General features: G+C 40.8%; 1 protein-coding gene across 1 annotated transcript in view; it reads left to right on the forward strand.

Moving 5' to 3' along the window:
- Positions 1–2,742: 2,742 nt before the first annotated feature.
- The window catches only part of AKAP13 (A-kinase anchoring protein 13), a 350,062-nt gene continuing 332,891 nt past the window's right edge, over positions 2,743–19,913 (forward strand). Inside the window, exon 1 of the mRNA XM_019945698.3 lies at positions 2,743–2,961. The gene's annotated coding sequence lies outside the window, so the exon portion shown is untranslated. The remainder of the gene's footprint in view (positions 2,962–19,913) is intronic.

Below are 19,913 nucleotides of genomic sequence, written 5' to 3' on the forward strand. Positions count from 1 at the left end.
TTCGTACTGTGAAAGGAATAAAGAGTCCACTGCTATGAAAGAAGAGCCCCGAGGCAAGTTGGTTCCAGCGCTCCTTCTTTTACCAAAGCAGACATTTTAGGGACCATGGGTCTCAAGAGAAATTCATGTTCTTGCATTTCCTTGCTTTGGTAATTTCCAGGGACTCTGTAAAATGGGGTTCATTCTTGTTAGAGTTATAGGTATTATAACCTATGTAAATCAATTGGAGAACTGTAAGTTGGCTGGAAAGACAGGTTAGAGATAGTTGGGAGATACAAAATCCTACTGCTGCTTGATAAGGCCCTGGTATCTTTCCTGGCTTGAAAACTTACTCAGGAAAAGTGAGAGAATTACTAAACCCCAAATCTCTTTCTGGTGAAATGGGGCACACTGAATAGAGACATTTGGTGTCCCTTGGAAGAACAAGTCTTTAGTATCAGGGACTGTCAGTTTGAGGGCACCTCACAGTAGCTCCTTCTGTACAAATTCATTCATGCGAAACTTCTGAGTGCCTACTGTTCCCACTGGGACTCTGTTAGGTGTAGGAGAGAGAGGGGTAAACAAAAAAGACTCTAGGGAACTTACATTACATTATGGGGGAGAGAGCCCATAACCACACGTAAATAAGATACCTTCAGACCGGAATAAATGCTGAGAATAGGTTTGAGTAATATGAATGAGAGGGAGTAGGTGAGAGTGAATTATTTTAGATAGATGTTTTCTCTGACGAGGGACATTAGAGCTGGTGCCTAGATGATGAGAATGTGCCAATCATGTAGATAACTACTTAGGACTTCCCAAGAAGACAGAGGATTTAGCTGTCTGGGGAATGTAGAGTAGACCCTTGCCCCTCAAAGCAGGGTCCCAGACCAGCAGCATCAGAATCACCTGGGAGTCTGTTAGAAGTGCAGAATCCCAGATCCCACCCCAGACCTACTGAGTCAGAATCCACTTTTAACAAAACGTCCCAGGTGATTTGTAGGCATGGTAAACTTTGAAAAATACTGGACTCTCGACCTTTTCTGCAGCTCACTGGGAAGGTATAAATCCTGCTGAGGCTGGGAGCAGGGAATGTTGTTGTCAGCAGTCACTTGAAAGACAACATGTATCTTGTCTGCTGCTGCTTTGCTCCAGAAGAAGACCATAGGGTTTTCACGTGTTAGGGTCCAAGAGATTTTCTAGGTTAGTCCTCTTGCTTTACAGGAGACTGAAGTTCTTTGAGAAGGGGTGACCTGCTCAGGGTGGGCTTCTTTGGGCAGAGTCAGGACTAAGATCTAGGAGTCTCTTCTCTCTGGGCCACCTTTCAAATATTGACAGGACAGATTAGAGTGAGTATGGAGGAGGGAATAATAAGGTGATTGGGAAATAATTTCACATGAAGCACTGGAAATGTTTGGCCTTGGTTTTCCATTCTGTGAGGCTGAAATAAGAAAACATATGTGAGAATCAGGTTCACTTACAGGGAAGCAAGTTTCTTCTCAAGGCTAGGAGCACTTCTAAGATTTAGAGCCAAACAACAATGAAAGTGCCTGATGCAGGCAGTAAGTATTCACAGTAGCCCCTCTCAGGTAGTCAGTCACTGGTAGGGAGCTTGGCTGGATCAGGTTTCCCAAAAGATAGTCCTTTGCATCTTCACATTTTGGGAGGCCATATCCTATATAAGTATTTTAAATTGATATAAAATACATGTGTAACCTGTGTAAAGTGCACTAATCTTAATTGTACACTGGATGAATTTTCACATAAGTCTATACCTTTGTTATTTACCATACAGATCAAAATACAGAACTTGCCCAGCACCTGCCCTTCTCCTTCCCAGCCAATAATGCTTCTCCCTCTAAGTAACCACTGTTCTTACTTCGATTACTATCAATTTGCACGTTTTTGAACTTATGTGAAGTGTAAGTACATATATACTTTATATATAACGTAAATTTTTTACTTAATTTTTTTCTTTAAGTAGATTCATTTTTTACAGCTTATCTAAGAAATAACATCAATGAAATAGTCTTTTGATGTGAAAGGCATTTTCCTCCAATACACATTAAAATAAAAGCACAACTATCAAAATGAGTTTATTCGTGTATTAACAGACCACATTTTGCTTTTCAAAAGCCACCAGGTGATTCCTGAGGTCCATGCAACTTGCAGATTGTCTGATTTTGCGCTGATCGAGAAGCCGAAAGTTTATGGAACGCCCTGTCACAATCCTGATGCCACCATAGATCCATCCATCCATCCATCCATCCATCCATCCAACTAAAACACTTGTTGAATACCTAGCAACGACTCTCTCAGGCACTGGACACAGAAAAGACCCCGCTTTCTGATTTCAAGTGGAGGGAAACAGAAGAGTAAATCATTTCAGTATGTGTTACGGTAAATGCTACATCTCAGGTAAGCACCCTTACACAGAGGAAGGGAGTCTTCCGGAGTCAGGGAGCAGAGGAGAGGGTGGGTGAGCATTTCAGTCGGCACCTCTACCAGCCACCCGACTTTGATCACTTTGCCGCAGCGATGCAGCTGCGGTCAACCTCAGCCTTCCTTAGCAACCCGAGGGGACCGCCCAGGTGTCTTCCTATTGGTCTCACGGAGCTTGATGGGCAGCTCTGCTGTGCAACCCCGGCTCGCGGCCCCCGGCTCCGCGCTTACTCACAGGAGAGCTCGTAGGCGTTACGGCCCTTCCCGGGTGCCCCGCCCATCCCCGAGTAGCTTGTGGCGCATGCGCGGGCTCGTTGAGGCTGTGTGTAGGGACAGCAGGGAGCCGGAGCCGCTGAGGTGAAGCTCCTAGGCTCCGCCGAGGTCGCCGCGCCCTCTCCTCGCCTCTGCCGCCGCACTTTCAAGCCGTTGCCACCACCACGGCCTTTGCCGCCGGAGGAGCGGCCGCCTATTGTCTTTCTCCGCGGCGAAGGTGCGGAGCTGCTCCGGCTCGGCCCGCGGGGGAGCCCCGGGCGCCTCACGGTGAGAGCGCAACTTAGTTGGCGGAGTTGGGGGAAGTTTTGTGATTTGAGGAGGGGTCGCGGGTGGGGAGCGCGGGGCCCTCCCCCAGCGGCCGGTCCTCCGGCGGGGGCCGGAGCGGGGGTCCGGGGCTGCGGGGGCTGGGCAGGGGCGCGAGGGCGGGGATGAATGGGCGGCGCGGGAGCGCCCCCCGGCTCTGCGGCCCCCGCCTCCCTCCGCGGCCCCCTTCACGCATTGTCTGCCCCGGGGCCGCGGCGCGCCTTGCCGCTCCCGCAGCCCAACTTCGGGGCCGCCTCCACTCCCGGAGTGGGGGGCACGGCCGCCATGCCCCTTCAGGTGCCTGGACCCCCGGCCTTGCCCGGTCGGCTCCTATGGGAGCGGGGGCCGCGGTAGCAGCTGCGGCTGCCCCAAGGGTCCCTTCCGTCCGGGAGTCGGCGAACAAGTGCTGCGGCCGCGAGGGAGCGGCTCTCGGGGGCCGGCGCGAGCGGTAAACACGCCGGGCCTTACCCGCCTTAGGGGGGCGCTCTCAGGGCCTGTTCCCGGGGGCGCGGCCGGGGCACCCGCGCGGGTCGGAGACGTGCAGCCCGAGGGGACCCGCTTTGGGACCGTGCCATGGGCTCAGCTCTGTTGAGTTCAGATGCAAACATACTTTGAGACCAAACCAAACTTTTTTTTGGATAAATATGGCTATTGAACCCCTCTCCCTTCCCCCCATTTCCCCCCCCAAGTCAACTCGTATGTTAAGATTTTAAAATAAATGTGGGGGAAATCCTCAAGAGTTTTTCTATCAGAAAAAAGGATTGGCTTTTTTTTTTTTGAACTAGTTCTTACAGCAAAATGATTCCGTCACATTTAAGTTTCTAGATCTTACTGTGAACTCAGGAGTTAACAATGTAAGTTGGATTGAGCAATATTTTGGTGTTCGTCTTAACTTTTACACTCCTCAGTGAAGTTATTTTGAGAGTTTGTTGCCCCAGGCATATAGAACCAAAGGAAAAAGCAGTGTGCCTTTTTTACTTATTCAACAGCCCCCCCCCCAGTTTTATTTTCATAAATAACTTTATTTTTTTAAACCGTTGGATTGCCCAGATCAGGATAAATGCTGGCAGTTTTGGAAAGATCATTTTTGCAAGTTTGTAAAGGATCAGCTGTTGTGAGTGATCAGAGTTGTGATCAGAGTTGTGATCAGCTGAGATAAATCATTGTTACAGTCCTGTAGGCTTTCGTGGTCTCTAGGGGATTTGCAGACTGCAAGAAGTACAAGCCTTGTTGTCAAGCTTTGGGTGCATCGGTTCTGCTGAATTCAGTTCATTTGCCTTATGATGTGAGAATGATTCTGTTTAAATCCCCTCGGTGGAACAAGCCTAAATGTCTGTCAGATTGCGTGGTGGAACAAAATGACCAGAATGTGTTCCTATCAGTTGTATATCCCTTTGCCATCTGCTAAATTAACAAGAAAAATTTGAGAAATATGGTGTGGGTCAATATGCATTGATTGGTTTCTCATGCTAAGTGAGTAATGTGAAGTGTTGCCCAGGTTTTCCTGGTTAGGTTGGCCTAATTTTGCTTTGAAAAAGCAACTTACTTCACCTGACAAAGCTAAAGAAAAATGTCCTAATGGCATAAGCTTGTATTTTTAAAGTACAACAAGGTCACTTTTAGGAATCATAATCCTTGCTCTTAGGGCTTTCCTTCCTGGTTGTGTGGTTGTGTGTACTGTGTGTACCTGTGTGTGGGGCGGGACGGTGACAGAGGTTGGAAGGCGTTGTCAGGGAGAGACAAAATGTAAACAAACACTACTTAGAACGTGTGACAAGTAGGCCAGTTGCTTTCCCTCTCTGATAGCATGTTATACATACTTTTGTTTTAGGATTTCTCACACTTCATTTTTTTTGCCTGACTAATAGTAACTGAATATGTAGTATAAATGGACTCCTCTTCTAGCCTGTTAACTCCCTGAGGGCTGTGATGGATCTTAGCTTTGTGCCTCTGTGCCAGGAAGGAGTCTTAACACAGCTCAGGTGCTCAGGATGCGTTTGAATTGGGTGAAGTGCTTGGTACTTCACCCTAGTGTGGTACCCAGAGAACCACTAACTCTGGGGACTTGTTAAACATGGCAGCTCACTTGTAGATCTGTGATGAAACGTAGTGTACTTTATAAGGATTTCTAACCTTTCTTTTTAACCTGTTAATTACTTCTTGAAAAGAATTGAGGTTTAAATAGTGCGCTATGGATTTCAGAAAGTGGTTCTAATCGAGAAAATTTCTCCCTTTTTTGGTGAAATGATTAAGACTTCTGGACTAATCCATTCACTCCTCTGCCTGTTCATACCTCTGTTGTGAAATGGGGAGGTAGCACAGTTTAGAAGAATGTACATTTTTTGGAATCAGGTAAATTTGAGTTCAAATCCCCACCCTTCCATTGACTAGTTGGGTAGCCTTGAGCAGGTCACTTATCCCCTCAGAGCTTCAGTTTCCTACTGTGTAAGGTATAGTAACATACTTTACAGCATTCTTAGCAATAAATGAAACTATGTGCCGTACTTCATAGGGTGCCAACCGTTAAGTAGGTGCCTGTTACCTGGTAGCTGTAATGACAGTAATTTGGATAATTTTTGTATGAGTTAAAGCATTTTTAGAAGTCTGATGCTTCTGAGCACAGTGGTTTAGCTGTCTGTTTCGTAAAGGGGGAATGCTTCTGAGAATTGAGAGTCTTAAATGCAGTTTTTTAAAGGTGCGGGTTGAGCTGAATGTTAATAGAAAACAGCAGTTTTATCTTCTCAGTCTGCTCTTAGTCTTTGAGTGGGCTTTGCAGAGTGTCTCTGTAGGATAGAACTCTATGCATTTATAGTGTTTAGGAAATCGTTAGAGATGGGTTGTTTTCAACATTTGTAATAGGATATCTGAGTTATTTAGTTCCAGCTTTTCTTCCTTATTTTACCTTAATTTTGAAAAATAACAGGCATCGATTATGACTACGTTTCTCAAACTTGATTAAGATGGGACTGGACTGTGGGTTAATATAGCAGTAGTACAATTCAGAGACTTGAGCAAATCATTTACTTCCCCTTCAAGATAACACTTTTGAAGGTGCCACCATTTGTGGAAGGAAACAGTGATTTAAATCAGTTATACCAGCTTTGTTTAGAATATTCAGAATACCAAGTGGAATAAATACATTCTAGAAATATTAACCTGTCATGGACATTTCTGTATATTGAATCTCATCTTTCCATTTATTTTCTTATAAAATAAGGGCAAAAAGTTAACCATGAAGGATTGTAGTAAACCTTTAAAAATTATATTTGACCAGACTCACGTATTGAGGAAAAAAAGTTGACAAAGCTAGATGAACACACTTGGACTTTTGATAATCCCCTCTTTTAAAGTTAACATTGAAGTGTGCTTGAATAAACTTGGTTATTACTGATGGGGACAGGCATTCATTCAGAAGCAGTGCTCCTGAGTCACTGTCGGGCTGCCTTACCCCACTGTAAGTGGGGGAAGAGGAGGAAGCTGTTCGTGGAAGGAAGTTTGTTTCATTCATGTGTCTTCACATTTATGGTCTTGTGGTCCACCTCTCGGTTGACTGGGACATATAAGTAGAAGATGGGTAGATAACCCATATTTGTCAGTCCTTGCTCAGAGAATGGACCAGTAGACCTGATACTGAGATACTGTGATTCTTACGAATACTTGTGTGGGACAATGGTGTGTTTTCCTTTTTTACCTCTTCAGAGCTGTGTTCAGAGCGTGGGGAAGGTGTGGATATCAGTGTGTGTGATGTGGGTATTGGGATGGGGAGAAGGAGATGGTGTGAGGGATTTACAATTTATGTCACTCTGTAGGCTCTTCTATTAGAAATCAGTCCTTTTGATATTTATTATTATTTATTTTGGCTGTGCCGGGTCTTAGTTGCGGCATGAGGACTCTAGTTGCGGCATGAGGACTCTAGTTGCGGCATGTACGTGGGATCTAGTTCCCCGACCAGGGATCGAACCTGGGCCCCCTGCATTGGGAGTGCAGAGTCTTACCCGCTGGACCAACAGGGAAGTCCCAGAAATCGGTCCTTTTGAATTTTCACTTATGATCCTATCTTAAGCCCATATTTGGCCACAAAAATAGTCTTTACCACTTCAAAAGGCTAGTTATTCCTGAATGGTTAGGAATTAAGTATGTCACACTGTAATGAATTAGTCTTTTAGACAGCCAAAGATGTCAAGCAAGAGAACAGCACCTAGGAGCTATGTAGAGTTTCACAAACCCAAGATAACTCTCCGATGGTGATGTCTACTGAAGGCATATGATACGGGGCCACATGGCTGACTTCACATCCGAACTTCGCCAATTATTGGCAGTGTGTCCTTGAGCAGGCCACTTCATCTGTCTCAGACTTAGTATCCTTACTTATAAAATAAGAACAAATTTGATATTGTCATCCTACCTACTACCACTACTGTCATGAGAAACGCTCGAGATAAAGCACTATAGAGATGCTTTGTCATTTTGTAGTTTTGTTGGTTGGCTACTGGTTTGGATAAAATTCAAATCCTAGTCTATAAAAGGAGAAAACATCCAACTAAGTTTATTGGTTTTTCTTTATAAATATTATACCATTTCTGTTGCCATTCTCCTTACTTGTGAAAATGGATACTTCTTACTTTTGGCTCTTCTCAGATTTGCTTTTATAACATATTTGTCATGGAGTATTTTTCTAAACTCAGTGCTTGCTGTGAGACCCAAGTTACTCTGAAATCACAGGAACTGACATTGGATGCCAGTGCTTGAAGTCAGGTGAAACCACAGTAAACAGTGAACAAAGAATGTCAGAATGTTTCAGAAGAGTACAAAAGAAGCTAGTGTAGTTGTCTGATCTTTACTGACTCATTTTCTTAAATTATTTTTTAAAAGCTTAAAAAATCAGGGAGTGTGCCTCTTATGTGCCAGATGTTATACTATGTGTCTTACATGCATTTATTTCATTTTTGAAACCAACGTATGAAGCAGGAATTATTAACCCATTTTAAGGGGAGGAAACACCTTCAAAAGTGATTTGACAGGGGTCACATAGTTGTTAAATTTTTGGTGCTAAAATTTGAACTCAGATTATTCTGGCTCCAAAGGGCATGCTTTTCACATCATTGATGCTGTCACCTGAAAAGAGTACATTTTTAAACAAATCAGGTTTACTGAGTTATTGTTTATATGATAAAATGCACCCATTTTAACTATATGGAGTTTGATGAGTTTTGACAAATGTATCCATGCATGTAACTTAACACAATCAAGGTATAGAATGTTTCCATCACTCCAGAAAGTTCCCTTTCTGCTTTCCAGACAGTTCTGCCTTCAGCCCTCACCCTGCTGCCTACCTTGCTATAGGCAACCACTACTCTGCTCTCTGTCACTAGAGTTTTGTCTGCAAACTATGGCCCTCAGGCCAATCTGGCCTACTGCCTTTTTTTTTTTTTGGTTTATAACAAAGTGAATCAGCTGTACATATATATATACCCCATATCTCCTCCCTCTTGCATCTCTCTCCCACTCTCCCTATCCCACCCCTCTAGGTGGTCACAAAGCACTGAGCTGATCTCCCTGTGCTATTCGACTGCTTCCCACTAGCTAGCAATTTTACATTTGGTAGTGTATATGTGTCCATGTCACTCTCTCACTTCGTCCCAGCTTACCATTCCCCCTCCCCGTGTCCTCAAGTCCATTCTCCACGTCTGTGTCTTTATTCCTGTCCTGGCCCTAGGTTCTTCAGAACCATCTTTTTTTTAGATTCCATAAATATGTGTTAGCATACGGTATTTGTTTTTCTCTTTCTGACTTCACTCTGTATGACAGACTCTAGGTCCACCCACCTCACTACAAATAACTCAATTTCGTTTCTTTTTAGGGCTGAGTAATATTCCATTGTATATATGTGCCACATCTTCTTTATCCATTCATCTGTCGATGGACATTTAGGTTGCTTCCATGTCCTGGCTATTGTAAATAGAGCTGCAATGAACATTTGTTTTTTAATAAATAAAGTTTTATTGGGGCATAGCAGTGCTCCTTTGTTTACATATTGTCTGTGACTGCTTTGGTGCTACACTGACAGAACAGTTACGAGACGCCCTGTGGTCCACAAAGCAGAACATATTTACTATCTCACTTTTTAGAGACAAAGTTTGCTAATCCTTGTTCTACATAACCAAATATAATAACACCTAAAATATGAACAATTCTATAGAAGTATTCAGTGCATATTCAACTTTCCCTATTTGTCCTCCATATATCTTTTTATAGTTGATTAAAATTTATAAAAAAAGGATAATATTCCATTGTGTGTGTATTGGGCACTTGGTTTGTTTCCATTTCTTGGCTCTGGTAAATAGTGCTGCTATGAACATTGGGGTGCATGTATCTTTTTGAATTGGAGTTTTAAACTTTTTGAATTAGAGTTGATTGCTTTCTTATTATTGCCCCATCTGAGAGTGCAAAGACTTGCCCCTGTATTTTCTCCTAGAATTTTTATAATTCAGAGGGTTTTTTTTGGTTTTTTTTTTTTAGTTTTATTTCTTTTCCAATTTGTATTCCTTTTGTTTGTTTTTCTTCTCTGATTGCCGTGGCTAGGACTTCAAAAACTATGTTGAATAATAGTGCCGAGAGTGGACATCGTTGTCTTGTTCCTGATCTTAGAGGAAATGCCTTCAGTTTTTCACCATGAGAATGATGTTTGCTGTGGGTTTATCGTATATGGCCTTTATTATGTGGAGGTAGGTTCCCTCTGTGCCCACTTTCTGGAGAGTTTTTATCATAAATGGGTGTTGAATTTTGTCAGAAGCTTTTTCTGCATCTATTGAGATGATCATATGGTTTTTATTCTTCAATTTGTTAATATGGTGTATCACATGAATTGATTTGCGTATATTGAAGAATCCTTGCATCCCTGGGATAAATCCCACTTGATCATGGTGTATGATCCTTTTAATGTGTTGTTGGATTCTGTTTGCTAGTATTTTGTTAAGGATTTTTGTATCTATATTCATCAGTGATACTGGTGTGTAATTTTCTTTTTTTGTAGTACCTTTGTCTGGTTTTGGTATCAGGGTGATGGTGGCCTCATAGCATGAGTTTGGGAATGTTCCTTCCTCTGCAATTTTTTGGAAGAGTTTGAGAAGGATGGGTGTTAGCTCTTCTCTATATGTTTGATAAAATTCACCTGTAAAGCCATCTGGTCCTGGACTTCTGTTTGTTGGAAGATTTTAAATCAGAGGTTCAATTTCAGTGATTGTGATTGGTCTGTTCATACTTTCTATTTCTTCCCGGTTCAGTCTCGGAAGGTTATACATTTCTAAGAATTTGTCCATTTCTTCCAGGTTGTCCATTTTATTGGCATAGAGTTGCTTGTAGTAGTCTCTTAAGATGCTTTGTATTTCTGTGGTGTCTGTTGTAACTTCTCCTTTTTCATTTCTAATTTTATTGATTTGAGTCCTCTTTTTCTTGATGAGTCTTGCTAATGGTTTATCAATTTTATCTTCGCAAAGAACCAGCTTTTAGTTTTATTGATCTTTGTTTCTATTTCATTTATTTCTGCTCTGATCTTTATGATTTCTTTCCTTCTACGAACTTTGGGTTTTGTTGGTTCTTATTTCTGTAGTTCCTTTAGGTGTAAGGTTAGATTGTTTATTTGAGATTTTTCTTGTTTCTTGAGGTAGGCTTGTACTGCTATAATCTTTCCTCTTAGAACTGCTTTTGCTGCATCCCATAGGTTTTGGATCATTGTGTTTTCATTGTCATTTGTCTCTAGGTATTTTTTGATTTCCTCTTTGATTTTTTTAGTGATCCCTTGGTTATTTAGCACCGTATTGTTTAACCTCCATGTGTTTGTGTTTTTTACATTTTTTCCCCCTGTAATTGATTTCTAATCTCATAGCATTGTGGTCACAAAAAGTGTTTGATATGATTTCAACTTTCTTAAATTTACTGGTTCGTGACCCAAGATGTGATCTATCCTGGAGAATGTTCTGTGCGCGCTTGAGAAGAAAGTGTAATCTGCTCTTTTTGGATGGAATGTCCTATAAATATCAATTAAATCTATCTGGTCTGTTGTGTCATTTACAGCTTGTGTTTCCTTATTCATTTTCTGTTTGGATGATCTGTCCATTGGTGTAAGTGAGGTGTTAAAAGTCCCCCAGTATTGTTGTGTTACTGTCGATTTCCTCTTTTATAGCTGTTAGTAGTTGCCTTACATAATGAGGTGCTCCTATGTTGGGTGCGTATATATTTATAATTGCTGTCTCTTCTTCTTGGATTGATCCCTTGATCATTATATAGTGTCCATCCTTGTTTCTTGTAACGTTCTTTATTTTAAGGTCTATTTTATCTGATGTGAGTATTGCTACTCCAGCTTTCTTTTGATTTCCATTCACATGGAATATCTTTCTCCATCCCCTCACTTTCAGTCTGAATGTGTCCCTAGGTCTGAAGTGGGTCTTTTATAGACAGCATAAATATGGGTCTTGTTTTTGTGTCCATTCAGTGATCCTGTGTCTTTTGCTTGGAGCATTTAATCCATTCACGTTTAAGGTAGTTATCAATATGTATGTTCCTATTACCATTTTCATAATTGTTATGGGTTTGTTTTTGTAGGTCCTTTTCTTCTCATGTTTTCTTCTTAGAAAAGTTCCTTTAGCATTTGTTGTACAGCTGGTTTGGTGGTGCTAAATTCTCTTAGCTTTTGCTTGTCTGTAAAGCTTTTGATTTTTTCGTCGAATCTGAATGAGATCCTTGCCAGACAGAGTAATCTTGGTTGTAGGTTCTTCCCTTTCATCACTTTAAATATATCATGCCACTCCCTCTGGTTTGTAGAGTTTCTGCTGAGAAATCAGCTGTTAACCTTATGGGAGTTCCCTTGTATGTTATTTGTCATTTTTCCCTGGTTGCTTTCAGTAATTTTTCTTTGTCTTTAATTTTTGCCAATTTGATTACTATGTGTCTCAGCGTGTTTCTCCTTGTGTTTCTCCTGCCTAGGACTCTCTGCGCTTCCTGGTGTTGGGTGGTTATTTCCTTTCCCATGTTAGGGAAGTTTTTGACTATAATCTCTTCAAATATTTTCTCAGGTCCTTTCTCTCTCTTCTCGTCCTGGGACCCCTATAATGCTAATGTTGATGCGGTTAATGTTGTCCTAGAGGTCTCTTAGGCTGTCTTCATTTCTTTTCATTCTTTTTTCTTTGTTCTGTGGCAGTGAATTCCACAATTCTGTCGTTCTTCTGCCTCAGTTATTCTGCTATTGGTTCTTTCTAGTGTATTTTTTCATTTCAGTTATTTTATTGTTCATCTCTGTTTGTTTGTTCTTTAATTCTTGTAGGTGTTTGTTCTTTAATTCTTCTAGGTCTTTGTTAAACATTTCTTGCATCTTTTCTATCTTTGCCTCCATTCTTTTTCTGAGATCCTGTGTCATCTTCAGTATCATTATTCTGAATTCTTTTTCTGGAAGTTTGTCTATCTCCATTTCATTTATTTGTTTTTCTGGGGTTTTATCTTGTTCCTTCATCTGGTACATAGCTGTCTGCCTTTTCATCTTGTCTTTTGTGAATGTGGTTTTTGTTCCACAGGCTGCAGGATTGTAGTTCTTCTTCTGCTGTCTGCCTTCTGCTATAATTCCGAATTTTACATTTAGGTTTATGAATCACTTTGAGTTATTTTTTCAAGGGATGCAAAGTGTGGATTGAGATTTATTTTTTTTGCATATGGGTGTTTAGTTGTTCCAGTAGTTTTTTTTGAAAATACGTCTTTCTCTATTGAATTACCTTTGTACCTTTGCTGAAAGCCAGTTGATCATATATGTGTGGGTCTGTTTCTGTATTCTGTTCCATTGATCTGTGTCTTTCATTTTTCCATTACCACACTCTTGATTACTGTAGTTTTATACTAAGTCTTGAAATCAGGTAGTATGAGTTCTCTAATTGTGTTATTTTTCAGAATTGTTTTTGAGTATTATAGGTGCTTTGCCTTTCCAAGGACATTTTATTTATTTATTTTAATTTTTAATTAATTAATTTATATCTGTTTATTTTTTGGCCGCATCACGTGGCTTGTGGGATCCTAATTCCCCGACCAGGGGTCAAACCCAGGCTCTCGGCAGTGAAAGCACGGAGTCTTAACCCCTGGACCACCAGGGAATTCCCTCAGGTACATTTTAGAATCAGCTTGTTGATATATATAAAAAATCCTGCTGAGATTTTTGATTGGCATTGCATTGAATCTGTAAATTACTTAGGGGAGAATTGACAGCTTAATGATATTGAGTCATGAACATGTTATATTTATTTACTTAGACCTTTCTTGACGTTTTTATTAGTGTTTTGTAGTTTTTTTTTTTTTTTTTTTTTTTTTTGCGGTACGCAGGCCTCTCACTGTTGTGGCCTCTCCCTTTGCGGAGCACAGGCTCTGGACGTGCAGGCTCAGAGGCCATGGCTCACAGGCCCAGCTGCTCTGCGGCATGTGGGACCTTCCGGGATGGGGCATGAACCCGTGTCCCCTGCATCGGCAGGCAGACTCTCAACCACTGCGCCACCAGGGAAGCCTGTAGTTTTTAATAAATGGATCTTGCACATATTTTGTAAGATTAGTATGTATTTCATGCTTTCTGGTGCTCTTGTAAATGATGCTTTTAAAATTTCAGTTTCCAGTTGTCCATTGCTAGTATGTAGAAATAGGATTGAATTCTGTATGCCGACCTGGTGTCTTAAAACCTTGCTAAACTCACTTGGGATCTTCTTTATAGACAGTAATGTCAGTGGCCAATACAGGAAGTTTGATCTCTTCCTTTGTAGTCTGTATGTTTATTTCTTTTTCTTGCTTTATTGAACTGGCTAGGACACCCAGTATGATGTTGACGAGGAGTTTTGAAAGTGGACATCTTTTCCTGATGTTAGGGGGAAAACATTTGTGTTTCACCATTAACATGATGATCTTTATAGTTTGTTTGTTTTTGTAGTAGTAAAGATGTCCGTTATCAAGTTGAGAAAGTTCTGTTTCTAGTTTGCTGAGAGTTTTTGTCATGAATGGATACTGAATGTTGTCACAGGCTTCTGCATGTATTGAGATGATCATACGTTTTTTCTTCTTTATTTTGTAGATATGGTGAATTGCACTGATTTTTGAATGTTGAACTAGCCTTGTATTCCTTTGGTAATCCTCAGTTGGTCATGATGTATTTTTTAAAAATCTCTTTACTATTTATTTATTTTGGCTGTGCCAGGTCTTAGTTGTGGCATGTGGGCTTCTTAACTAAGAAGCATGCATGTGGGATCTAGTTCCCCAGCCAAGGATCGAACCCAGATCCCCTGCACTGGCTGGGAGTGCGGAGTCTTACCCCCTGGACCACCAGGGAAGTCCTCATCATGATGTATTTTTATATATTGTTGGATTCAATCTGCTATTGACTGTTTTTTATTTCTTCCATTTGTTTATGTTCATTAAAAAAACAATTCTTGGTCATATGTATAATGTTCATATAATAGTTGTTAAAGTTCTTGTTCATTAATTCCATTATTTCTTTCTATGGGCTGATTTTTTTTTTCCCCCCGTCTTGGGTCACATCGTTTTGTAATTTCTTGTTAGATCCTAGAAATGGTGAATTTTAAGTTGTTGACTGCTGTTGATTGGTCTAAGATAGACCAACCCTAACTCTTGTCCTTTTACTCTAAGGCTTATTTTACCCCATTACTAAGGCCTGAAGCCTCCGTAGTTTCCATTGAAGAATGAGATGTTCTCTGCTCTGGGTGGTCAGAATATGAATGTCTGCCAGCCCTGTGTGAGCTCTGGGGTAATGTAGCATATAGTTCTTGGGTCATTCTTTGCCTACCTTTGTAGATTTTTTTACAGTATGTACACATGGCTTATTATTCAGTATTAGACTCAAGCAGGCCTCTGTGCTGATTTCTGGAGATCCTTCTTCATGCAACTCCTTCCTTTCTAGTACTCTGCAGTTTTTAGGTTCCTGAGCCTTCTCATACTCTTTGACTTCTTAGCTTGAGAAAACCACCATGGTCTGCTTGGGCTCCTCATTGCAGGTGGTCCAGCATGTGACTCCAGGCTGAGAAAGTTGCTGTACTTGTGAGGTTCACCTCATCTCTTCCCTTTGCTAGGGATTGCAGTCCTGTGCTGCTGGTTGTCCAGAAGCTAAAAGATGTTGCCTCATATATTTTGTTCATTTTTCTGGTTGTTGGAGGGTGGGGTGTGTGGCAGGATAAGTCTAGATCCAGTTACTCCATCATGGTTGGAAACTGAAATCCCTTGGAAGAGTATACTTTATTGATGGTGCTCAAAGTCTCGTTATAGGATTCTTCAAGTCTTTGTGGGTGTAAATATCAAAGAAATGTTTGTTAAATGTTTACTGCCTGTAGCTAGCCCTTACTCTGTAGGTAATACAGAAAAAGTAGATATCTTCTAGTTGAAGAGGTATGTACATAGTACATACATGAGATTAATCAAAGATGTGAAATGCTCTAGTGATGAGCAGAAAGAGAAAGGTCACTGTGGTCTGATATTTTCTTATAGAAATGTTTTCCTTTACATTTTTGTTTCTTAGCCTGTGTTTATAATTCCCTTTTATGGCACAGGATGAAGTGGGTCAGTGGGTAGAGTATTGGCTCTTTCATATGCATTTGGTGACTTATTTGCTCTGTGGCTTTAGGTAAATTTTTAGTCTCTGAAACTCAGTTTTCTCATTTGTAAAATGGGCATGTGACATACCTTGTAGGGTTGTTTGTTATTCAACACATATTTGGGTGCTTTCTGTACATCAGGCACTGTGCTAGGTGATGAGAGTTCAGTGACAAATAAAACGTAGTTGTTGCCATCAAAGGGCTGACGTTTTAGCGAGAGAAGCAGAACACAAACAGGTAAAAAACAACTTTGGTGAGGTCTGGTTTTGGTAATTGTAGGAAGAATATGAAGATTATTAGCAAAAATTGGGGAGGTCAAACAATACCTTTCTGAGGAGATGAGATTTGAGAGAGACCTGAAGGAAGTGAAGAGAGCAAACCACCTGAAGGTCTCTGGATGTTCCAAGTCGAAGGAGCATCAAGGGCAAAGAGCTTGAGGTGGGAGTATGAACAGGGAGGCTAAGGATGGGGCGAGAATAATAGGAGATAACGTATATGTACGTAGGGGCTTGGTCGAATAGGCTTTTAAGTAAGATGGCAAGCAGCTGAAGGATTTGAGCAAGGAATGACAAGAGCTGATTTAGGTTTTGAAAGTTTCACTCTGAGTGTGGGGAGCAGGAGGTGGAAACAGCGAGGCTAGTTAAGAGTTTTACACTAGCCCAGTCTAGAGCATATGGTGGCTTGGGTTAGGGTGTGGCAGTGAAAGTCTGAGAAGGTTGGAACCTATGTTCCTGTGAAGATAGAACTGATAGGATTACTTATGGATTGGGAAAAGGTGTTGAGCAAAGAAGGCAAGCAAGGATGATTCCTAGGTGTTATGGACAGCTGGGTGAATGGTGGTGTGGTTTCCTGAGTGGAAGAAGTGAAGCGGTTTTGTGGCGAGGAAGAAGTTGATTTTACTTCTGGGCATGATAAGTTTGAGATCTGTGAGACTTTTAAGTGAAGATACTAGTAAGCATTTGGAGGTGCAGACCTGGAGTTGAGGGCTGAAGGCTGGACTGGATTTACAAAGTAGAGAATTGTAGCTTGAGAAGGGAGGGTGGGGGTTATTGTGGGAATTAGGGATATCTAAAGCTCTTGGCACATAGTAGGGCAACATGGCGTGGTAGCTAGTAATAATAATGACAGTGGTAAAAAACAACAGCAACGACAACAACTGGGTATGACTAAGAGCTAGATATAAAGGAAGCAAGATGGTAGTGACCAAAAACAGCACCTTGTGTCAGTGTTAGTTAGGACTCCAAACCTGCTGAAAACTTTTCTCCTCTGAGCACGATAAAAGTAACATCAGTGAAAACTGTTGTACATTTTCCGTCTCTATATCAGTGATCTTCAGATGTGATTCAGGGATGTCATTACGTGTAGTGTACACACAGTACACAAGATAGTTTGGGAGGAGGCTGTTGCAAAGTGTTAACTGTAGTTTCGTTTGAGGAGTGAGATGATGGTAGAGTGTCTTTTGATCTTCTAAATACTTTGCAATGTATATATTTTTCTTTAATCTCTCTTTTTTTCTTTTTTAAATAAAGAGAGGTAATACCTTTGTAGCATCTACTCAGTTGGTGAGCCTCTGGGCTGAGTTTCATTTGTTTGTGGTTGCTAACACTACAGATGGGTCTTTGACTGTGGTCTGTTGTCTTGAAAATTTGAGCCCTTGATCACAGTGGGGAATTGGGGGAAAGAGTATGGGTGGTTTTGATGAGTCCACAACAGCTCCTGGGAAAATTGTTAGCACATGTTCTCCCCTCCCAGGCTGGTTGTGACACCGCTTTGTTCAAAGGGGATGTTATGTTGCATTTGCATTGTGGTGGGCAGATCACTTCAGGTAAATTGAATCGAGCATGACTTTTTTTTTTCTAAATCTGAATTATAACTATCCGTACTAACTTAGATTCTTAGAAGTATTCCTTTTCCCAGGTGATAACTGCCAAAGGTGACAGGGATTTTTTGCAGATTTGACATTTTCTGTAATTTATGAGTCATTTCTGAAAACACACTTAGTATATTTTGAAATGGTGTCTGTCAATTAATCCATCTACCTGGTGTTGCCTGTTGAGTTCTACCCTGTTTAAAGTCATTGTGTTTCTGGAGTCAGAGAAGAGAGGTCCATTGTGGCATTACATGGGAATCATTTCTGTTACCTTTTATAATCTAGAAGAAAGTGGTTTTTTGCCTCTTGGATACCTTGTGCACAGAGAGGCCTGGCTCAGAATACAAAGGAACTCTGGATGTGGCCTTGGAGTTTGGGAGTTATTTAGGGGGAAAATGTGGCAATGAGAGTTTGAGAAGTAGAGTTCTAATTGTTCATTTGGTCACATGAAACCTTGGGGTCTGGCTGAGGTGCTTTCTCTGAGGATTAAGGATGCATATGGGTCAGTGGACAGGAATGACCAAAGCTTTTGCCTGGGCCCCCCTGCTAAAAGGGTGCTGTATGCTTAGAGCATAGGACAGTGTGTATTTAAAGGACTTTTTCACTCTAGAGAGATCTTTTGCTCAAGATCAGGCCATTTCCCAAAAGGTGTTTTCTAAAAAGTGAAGTCACTAAAGGGAAGAAGAAACTTTTACTGGATGCCTGCCTGTGTATTGTGTGTTCATTTACATTTTCTCAATTCTTTACAATAATCCTGTAAGATTGGTATTATCCTCATGGCTTTTTTGATGAGAAAAGTATGGTTCAGAGATTTTACTTTGCCTTTCTCAGGTTAATGGACTATAATTTTCATCCAGGACTCTGTGACTATAAATCTACTCTAGTTTTATTATATATGCCATAAGTCACATTTTTTATTCACTCTGATAGGATTATATCCAACATAGACAGCTTAAAATTCCAGCTTGTTCTTGTAAATCGAAATCATTGTGGTCTGCCTTTAAAGTTTTCCTAGAATTCCTAAAAACATGCTGGGCTTCCATGTTCGTGCCTTGAAAGTAGCAGAAACTCGCCGGAAGAATTGTATTTTACTTCAGATGCAGGGACTTTGTGGATCAACATTAATAATTAACATTTATGTACTTTTTCACATCTTCAAAGTGTTTTACAAACAGTTAATTAGTTCATGTTTAACTTATATTGGAAGTTGAAAAACCAGTTTTTTAGGTTCATTTTAGCAGTACTGAAATGTTAAGGGCATAAGGAGTAATTCTTCAGTAAGAAAAATGTAGATAGGAACCGTGCAACATTAAACATCTCTACTCAATCCCCTAGCTTTGTGCCCAGCTTAGCTCACAGCAGGCGTGTTTTTTTGGGTGTACACATCTTGTGCTTAATGCAAGGGAATGGAATTATGTGAACTGAAAGACACGGGGTTCAAAGACTTGGATGATTCAGTGGACTGTATTGCAACTTTCTTTTCTGTAGTTCCTTAAACTAAACGTGAATGGTCCTTAATTTCTGTGGGGTTTTGACAGATGGGAAGTGATTGGCATAGAGACTTTGGCAAGTGAACAGAGTCGTTATACATGCTAATTTCTGGGAAAAATATTTTCTTTTTCACTCCTGGCTTAGGAGATAATAACTCTGTAACTGAATACTTTGCTAGTTTCCTCACTTGTCACCTGACTCCATCTCCTCTCCCCCCAGTAAAATGGCTTTTACTTGGCAAGGTTGTGTAGCTGGAAAAAGATTTGGAAGGAGACAGTCGTCTCAGTTCAGCTGTGTTTCTGTCACCTAAGTAGGTGTGTGACCTTGAGCAGGTTACTGCTCTTCTTCTGCCCTTGAGTACTTCTTTGAAATAATGTGTTAAACTCACCTTTCATTGGATCCTTAGAGCGGTGGCTGGAGGAGGATATAAAATGGAATGGAGGATATTTTCACATCAGTGAAGATTCTTCAAAGTTGCAGTGACTTCTTCCTTCCTACTTTGGTTGGAATAATTAACTTATTTTCTTACTGTTATTGCCAACCACATTGCTGCTCTTTAAACATCTTTTTTCCCCTAATACAGAGCAATAAATAGAACCCTTGGATAAACATTGTGTCTGGGTAATTTCCTAAGACAGGACAAGCAAGTTCCTTTTCATCATTGCTTATAGCCCTGTCATTCAGAGGAATCTGTTCATGAATCTTTGCCTAGGTGACCTTGCCAGAGAAACTTTACTATGTGATGGCAGAAAGGAGGAGTCTGAGAGCTTGGCATGTATATTTAATAACATTTTTATTATGAATGGGAATCTGTTCTTTTTATGGGGCCAGGTAGGAATGAATGGCCCTGAATTTTTTCCTCTATCAAATTGTGTTGTTTTTCATATCTTTCTCTTTTTTTCCACTGCCCTTTTCCTTCACTTCGTGAAAAT

The sequence above is a fragment of the Tursiops truncatus genome, chromosome 2 (assembly GCF_011762595.2).
Source record: "Tursiops truncatus isolate mTurTru1 chromosome 2, mTurTru1.mat.Y, whole genome shotgun sequence".
NCBI classification, from domain to species: domain Eukaryota; kingdom Metazoa; phylum Chordata; class Mammalia; order Artiodactyla; family Delphinidae; genus Tursiops; species Tursiops truncatus.